This window comes from Silurus meridionalis, chromosome 2 (assembly GCF_014805685.1).
Source record: "Silurus meridionalis isolate SWU-2019-XX chromosome 2, ASM1480568v1, whole genome shotgun sequence".
Taxonomy (NCBI): Eukaryota; Metazoa; Chordata; class Actinopteri; order Siluriformes; family Siluridae; genus Silurus; species Silurus meridionalis.
Window position 1 is genome coordinate 5722308 of NC_060885.1, and position 8824 is coordinate 5731131.

Below are 8824 nucleotides of genomic sequence, written 5' to 3' on the forward strand. Positions count from 1 at the left end.
TCGTGTTTCTAAAACAAAAAGGGGGAGAGGAGGTGTCTGGGTGATACCCTTTAGATCCCCTACAACTCCCAGAATCCCACCCACAGGACTACAAGTCACATTGACCCCTTATTCAATAATGAGGCTTAATGGACTCAGGATATTTTAGCTGGATTTATGCCTGTATGGATTGTAATGAGATCCTGCACAATCCACGCAGAGTAAAAACACGGGCCCAGGTTGAATAGTAAGTGCTTTTGAAGTGTCCCTTTGTGTTTTTACGCAGAAGATTTAGAGTAAGCCAGAGGAATTTCGATATCCGTCAATAGAAATTGCCATATAAGTATCAATGTGACAAATTAGAGTTGTGAAAGCTCTACTTGAAAGCCGTGTCTCCTTCTATTTCACATTAGTGAGAGTTTTTTTAATTATTATTAAAGAAAAATTTTAATAAATAAATAAATAGCTTATTTGTAAGTGTTTTGATAAGAAATTATTGTATTTCATGGATCTACCCATGTACACTGTATGGACAAGAACTGGGACTCTTGACCTTTACTGCCATATGTGGTTCTTCTCCAAAATGTTACCACAAATCATAGGCACTCACTGGTGCAGGACATCTTTGGATGCGGTATAATAAAATTTTGCAATCACTTGAACTTGGAAACTCAAACCTCTTCCAGCATGGCGATGCCCCAGTGCACAAAGTGAGCTCCATTAAAATAAGGTGTACATGGTATGAAGAGGAAAATCTTGAGTGACTTGCAATAGAGCTCTGATCTCAACCCTATTGGACCCCAATGAATATGAACACTGACTGCACCCCAGGCCTCCTCACCTACACCAGTACCTGCCTTTACTAACACCCTTCTGACTGATTAACACAAATGTCCACAAGCACACTCCAAAATCTAGTAGAACAACTTCCCTGTCACATTTCACTTCACTCCTATTCTTCTAGTCTTTGTTATCCTATTATGATCACCTTTCAAATGTTTCCCCTTGATAAGATTGTTCATTTGTACTGTATATAACATGCTGTTTCATCGTCTTGCTGCCTTATTTTTGACTGCTATTATGAAGATTTTTTTTGTTGCTCTTGGCGTTTTGAACTGGCCTCCTTCATTAACACTGATTATGATTATCATGACTTTTTGTCTAGAATTTGACCAAATTAAACATACATGCAGACAGAGTTTTCACACTCCTTCATACTGAAGGTAGCAACATACTCAAATAATCATTCTAGAAGGTGATTAACGGAATTGAAGTGATGTTTTGTCAACATAACATCACACACAATTAGTTCATGTCTAGCTACCCATCAGTAATGCTTTATAATGTCTTTATATATAAATTATTATTATTATATATAAAAATGATCTTTTTATTTGTCATATGTACATTACAGCACAGTGAAATTCTTTCTTTGCAGATCGCAGCATTGTCAGGAAACTAGGGTCAGCCATAATGAAGGGTTAAGGGTCTTGCTCAGGGGCCCAAGAGTGGCAGCATGGCAGTACTATAGCTTGAGCTCCTGATCTTCTCATCAGTTTACCCAGAGTCTTAACCACTGTGCTACAACTTCCCCATTGCTTGGTTTGTTGCTGAAGCTGTTGCTGAATTATCTAAAAATTACTATCATTTCAGCTCAAGATAAAAATCTTTCCATTGCAAAAGAACATGATAATAATAAACAGTGATTTTGCAGTAAGCAACTTAATTTAATCTTTTATCTGAAATCGTTCGGAATTCATATATACTTATATTGATAACAAGACCTTATTTTTTTGTCCGAAATAAGAGGAAGCATTTCTCATTGATGGTGGAAACGTTTATGCGTTAATGCAGCTTAATAAAAACTATTGCTACTTCATAAATATTGAAGAACACAGCCATTAATTTGGTGCAAATAATGTCGTTAATGTGCCTTAAAGAACGATGAAGCTGACAGAATGTGCGGCTTGAAGCCTCAGGGAAATGAGCTGCTCCGCGCAGGTGGAACCGGGAGACTTCTCCTGCTGTTAGCGTATTAGAGAAAGAAAGAGGAGCTTACCTCCAAGTGCTTCACAGTGGGTTCGAACTGCATCTTGCTCTCATTATTAATGACTGCAGGTTTCTTTTTCGAGGCCGTGCCCTGAAATGAATCACTTTTATAATATAGCCTGATTAAAGACAGAGACACCAAAAAAATAAATTCTGTGGTTGTTTTGAATATTTGTTTATGGAAATCTTGTCGAGTGATGCAGTTAACAATGAAATTTGCTCTTACTTTGATGGTGCAAAACAGTCGACCGTGAGTTCTTGTTATCCAACCGAAACTGCACTGCACCACACTTTTCCACCAGCGAGGGGAAATTTCGAAACAACTCCTGTCACCAAGATAAAGCAACACGCTGCTACTCTGGCATTTCCTCACAAACAGTCTCTTTTTTTTCCCTCCTCCTCAGAAAATAGGTCCTTTTCTCGGGGATGCATGTCCTCAGGCACCTAGTTGGCATGAAGTAAAAAGAAGTAGCGACATACGTTCATGCAAGTGGGCCATGGCGGCAGATGGAACGTTGATTGCTCTGTTGTTTGCAGCTGTTTGTGTCTCTTTATGTGACTCACAAGAGCACGAAAACAAGGCAGTGTCACGGCCCAGTGCGAAAATTATTTGCGACCCTCATAATTATCTAGGGCAAGGTGTCTGATTAATAAGGGAAGCTGGGCTGCTATGATCTGTTGGGGGAAAAAAAGTAAAGAACAGCGTTTAGATGAGAGCAGTGGTATTTTATATTGCCTTTAATTCTTACAATGGTGTGGATTTCTCAGTTCTGATTGGTCAGAAAGTGTTGATTTATTTTCTTTCAATTTTCCTCGCCATTTTTCTTTTTCTTAACAACAAAGAGAAAGGAGATTGTGTTTTTTTTATACTTTCAGGATTAAAGACTGTATTGCTATATCTCTTCATAATGAAACTACATTTGTATCCATGTAATGTTCTGTTACGTATTATTATAATATGAAGGTTTTTTTTAAATGAAATAAATGATATCTCATTATGGCAACTTATCTCATTCTTCATACTTCCTAACTCATTATTTAGTTTCGTCTTTTTGTTTCTGGCATATTATCATATTTTTTGGGATTTATATTTAATTGTTAAAATCTCATTATTATTACTGTAATTTCCGTACTATAAAGTGCACCCATATATAAACACTGAATTAGACAAAGATTTTTATTTTAAACATAAATAAGCTGCACCTGTCTATAAGCCGCAGGTGTCTACACTGAAACTAATAAATTTTACACAGGCTTTAATGAAAGACAGTGTCTGTTACACGGTGTAACGGGTGAAATATGTTGCGCTTCCTTTAGGAGCATAGCGGTATTTTGGGAATAGCCTGGAGCCGCATTTTAAAAAGCACGAATTTTGGAAACCTGTCTGTGCTTATATGATTTCTGTTGCAACTCGAGCTATCCCTTCACCCAGACTCAACGCGTAAGTCCGAAAAATACGGTACTTATTTTGAATATAATAGTATTTGACGTATGATTTTGTTTACGATTTGATTACTTGCACTTAATATTCCATTATCTGGCATTCATAAGTCATTATTTTGGGGTTTGATTGTTATTTCATTGTCAACATGACGTTTAATTATTTTGACTGAATGTTTTTTAACTTAAGTACCTATTACTTTATTATTAAAGTTATTTGGATGTTCATTAGAATGACTTAATAGATAAAATTATTAGGACAAATGACTTTTCGGTTCGTGTAGCATGAAATGTTTTCCTCCATTTGAACTAGGAGACCCAAACCTGTTCCAGGATGACAATGCCTCCATGCACAAAGCCAGCTCCATGAAGACGCTTTACATGGTTTTGAGTGGAAGATCTTAAGTGGCCGGGTATTTAGCCCTGACCTCACGCTATTGAACCTCCTCACTTCACATACATCAGTACCCGAATTTACTAACACCCTTGTGTCTGAATGAGCACAAATTTGCATAAGCACACTCCAAAATCTAGTAGAAAACCTTCTCAGCATAGGGGAGGTTATTATAACAGCAGATGTGGATTAATTGTGGAAAAAGCACAATCGCAGGTTTCTAGAAACCTTTTTCTAAAACCAAATATTTGAACTTATTATCTCCCTTTGATATATCACATAATTTGCATTTAATTTGCATCTGATTTTTTTTCTTTGTTTTTTGTTTTAGATTCACAATGGACTAATTTGTGCTTCATTTTATTATATTATTTTATTACTTAGATCTCATTATTCAGATTTCGCAACTCCCTTGCAACTTCCTTTTAAATTATCTCAGATTTTTTGGCATACGCTCTCATTATTTCGACATTTTATCTCATTACTTGAATTTAATATTTAACAACTCCAAAATGTCTATTTTTCCATCATATTGTTTATTTCTTTCATGAATTAAAAGTTAAATAAACATGTTCAAGCTGCATATAAGCTAATGTAGGTCTGGAACCAGTTTTATTACAGATATCTTGAATCACCAAATGGTTGCTTACAATCCTCATAGTTGCTCTCTTTTGCCTATTTTGCTTTTATTCAAGCAGAAAAGCACAAAGAATGGAAGTTTAGTGTGCACATTGGACTTGTTGCTTAATGCTGTCTCTTGAGTGCTCCCTCATCATGACTGACAAATTCATTGCTGCCCGCTGAACAGCTCCCCCGACATCCCAGGCGTAATTACATCTGTGCAGTGCTGCTGCAGCTGCACTCCAATAAACAGCAGAAATCCTTTTTTTCCTCTCAACGTGCCTCTGCGGTGGCGTGTAATAATGTGCATATTGAAAATGGAGCCAAAATGTGGCATTCCTCTGTGAAAAATATGTCACAACACACACTGATGAGGGGTAATATTAAAAACATGGCACCCACAGTACACTACAAAACATGATTTCTCACCTCAAACCTCCTCGAAGATTATTAGTAGTAGTGGTAGCAATATGGTTCATCATAAAAGCACAGGAGAAACAATATTAATAGTAGTATTGCTAATAATATTAGGAGTAGTACTCGTAGTAGTAGTAGAAAGATGAGCAGGAGGACTAATAGCATATTCTTAATCTAATTATTAATAACAGTAGTAGGATATTGAGGATGAGAGGGGAAAGAGGAGAACCTCTAGTTGTATTGGTATAATTAGTGGTAGTAGTAATAGGTGGATGAGGACGAGGAAGATAACCTTTAGCAGACCTATAATAGTAGTAGTATTGGTACTAGTAGTATTAGTATTAATAGTAGTATGACGAGGAGGTTGAGAAGAAGCATTTATAGTGGATAATCACTATGGTGAGGATGATGACAGTATTTATAGTAATATTGATTTTATTATTATTATTATTAGTATTACCCTCTGGGGTCGACAAACGTGCCGGCGCGTTCTGTGGTATTTGTTCCTCATAACGCAGAAACTTTTCTGATCGTACAGATAAGAGCAATACATCATTCACATTTTCTACTTTTATTTGTATACACATAATAAGAACAAAACGCTGTGCTGTTGTAAAATAAAGAAAACATACAGGGGGCGCTCTCTGCTGTCGCTGTCTCCTCTTTTCACAGACACATAATTAAATAAAACAACCTGAATCTCAGTGAATATTTGCCTCACAGACTTAATAAATATATCAATAGAAAGCCCTAAATTTAATCGATCGAGAGCCCTACTATTGATATGATGTGAGTATTAGTTACCAGCGTGACACTAAAACAGGTAGTAATAATGGCTACTTTTTACTTATGTACATGTCAGACCCCAAACTTTTTTACTTTAACTTGAGCTAAAATGTATAGTCAGTACTTCAACTTTTACCAGAGTCTTTTAAAACATGAGTATCTGCACATCTACTTAAGTGAAGTATGTGTGTACGTTTGCCACCTTTGATTATTAGAGGTGCTTATAGTAGTATAAATATTATTAGTACTGTTAGTTTTAATATTAAGAGGTGGAGTACATTTATTATTATTATTAGTAGTAGTAATTGTAGTAGTAGTAATAATAGTAGTAGTGATAGTAGTAGGAAGAGAAGGTGGATAATGATGCAAACGAGGAGTGTTAACAGCATTGTTATTATTATAATTTTTTTTTTTTTTCACTGATTATCCACCATGCATTTTTGCACCATCCATGACGTGGCTCTATATCTATACTGTACCCTGCACAATGACAGTAAAGTTGAATCGAATCGAATCTAATTATTATTAGTAGTAATAATAGACTCAGTAGTAATAGCAGTAGTAGTAGGAGGAGTATTTATTGTAGTATTGTTATCAGTAGTAGCTGTAGGATTACCGCATTATCTGTTTAAAGCTGTTTTGAGATCATGTGCAATGTTAAAAGCACTATACAAATAAAAATAAAAGTATAAGTATCATATATGGTATTTAGTGTATTTATGAGTAATAGTGTATTTTATAGCTGTGTTATTATGAGTTTTATTTGTAGTAAAAGATGCAGAAGAAGTACTAATTTGTAGTAATAAATATTATTTTATTATTCTTTATAATAGTATTATTAGTAGTTAAAGTTTAGTAATAGTAGCAATATTAATAGTAGGAGAAAGAAAAGGAATAATATTGTCAATAGTAGTTTTTTGCTTATCTTATTATTAGTATAAAAAGTAGTAGTAAAGAGATAAAGAGAAGATGTAAAAGCAATTATTGTATTATAATTAGTAGTAGTCGTTATTGTTAATTGTGCTTGTTTCTTTCTAGTTTGAGGAGATGGAAAAGTATGCGGAGGAGTAATAGTAGTCCTAATAGCTAAGGTCATAGTAGAAGAACTAGAAGGGGAGAAATATTCTTTTTAGTAGTAGCATTAGTGCTATAAGGAAGTAGGAGAAAAACGCCAGTGATTGGTGTCCAATCTGGCCATTTTCTTCCCAGCTCCGTGTTTTGTTCTCATGTGATCACAGTTGTTTTGAGCAGAAAGTGTGAATCACAGGGAGGGAAAAGTGTGTCCTAATGGGAACATCAGGTGAAGTTCCCACAAGCTACTCATTAGTGGACTGAGGGATTGAAATCTCTTTTAACAAGACACTTTCTGTGATGTGCATGAATAAAACACCAGCGTGGATAAACTAGGTGAAGCAGTCCTCTGGAATGAGGCACTGTAATATACAGAGGAGCAGGTCTGGCTTTAAATGAGGGTGAAAGGTCAGAGTTTGTACTGATGCACTAGAACTATATCAAAGGTCTAGGATTACGATGAATGATGTCAAAGAAAAAGATAATCAGCTGAAGATGATTTTGCTCCAAAAAATGCAGGTCTTAAAAAATCTTTGAGCACAATAATTTAGTTTTGTTGAATTATATTTTTGTCTGTTTATACTTATGTTTATTGCTTTCAGGGGGTTTAAGAGAAAATAAGAATAATCCTTAACTCTGACACAAAGCATTGACACTGGAGACTCCTTCCTAACTTGTTAACAATTAAACACGTTTTCATATATTTTTGCAAGATTTTCTGCCCAAACTTTTGAGATTTCAGGATTCGCCAATCATATATGATCTTGCTTCATTTTAATGTCTATATGTGAATCTATGTATATGAAGAAAGCGATCGCACGCACATACACACTGAAACGCGTCCTTGAATCGCTTAATTGAGCTGAAATAAAAATTCATCAAGTTGTTACAAGTATTGTAAAAGCTGATGTTAGCATGTGAGGTCCCAGAATAATTCTTATACCACCGGATCAGACATAAAACATGACTCTGAAAGCTCTAAAAGGATTGAAGCAGGTGCATTCCTCGGATTCCTCATTAAAAACCTTTTAACTGGTGTACAGATTCTTCCCACAATAGCATTTAGACGATCATTAAAACTAATACAAGCCCACTCTGGGCGTGTCGGGGCTTGTTTGCGATGTGATCCATGTCTCCCGATTGATTGACAAGCAAACATTTCGCTGCATTTTAATTCCCCTCCATTAATGTGACGCTACATCAATTAAGTCTGACTGCTCGTGATATTTCACCCAGCACCTTAATGACTGCTCATTTCGTGCTCGCATTAATCTAAAGGCTGATGCTTAAAAACGCATTTGGTGTGTTTATGCACCGCATTCAAGCCTCTCTATCAAGCTCGTTGGAGTCACTGGAGCATCGCGGTGGTGCGGTGGAGCGCTGTAGCCCCGGGCCTCCGGCACGAGGCCTGCTGTCCTGTCATTCCCTACCAACCGGGGTTTTTTAGATGAGAGCCTGACCCTGGCTGCCTCATCCCTCACCGCTGTCTCATTGCCTTTATTTACATCTGTCTTTAGCATTCTAATTACCCGCGTTATTGCTTTCGCCCTGAGGAGGCTTCAGCCCTGGTTTTTTAAGCAATAATAAAGAAGCGTGGATTCCAGCCCACAGGCACCAAGCACGTGGTTTTCTGAAACATAGGAACCATACATTACGCTGTAAGACTTTCCTTCGGGTAAGCAGGAGCACGTTTGCGTTAACATGGGAGTTTCTAATGAAGCAGAAGCAAAGCAGATGCCTGGACCCCTTTAAATTGCACAATTTCTGCTTTCTCTAGATAACAATAAAATAGTAGAGAAAATCGATTGCATGTTTCTAAGAGTTCCTCTTTCGCTCTCTTTCTCTATCAGAAATCAAGATATAAAATAATATACACTATCTATATTCTGTGGATACTCCTTTCTTGTCATTGGATTAGGGCTCGAGTATTATCAAGTACTTTTAAATTATGTATCCAGATATATACTGTTTCTATCTTCTAACACAATTCTAGGTAATAATTGGACCAACAACATTTCCTAGGTCAAAGATATATACTAATGATTGTTTAATTGTGTCCAGTCATTA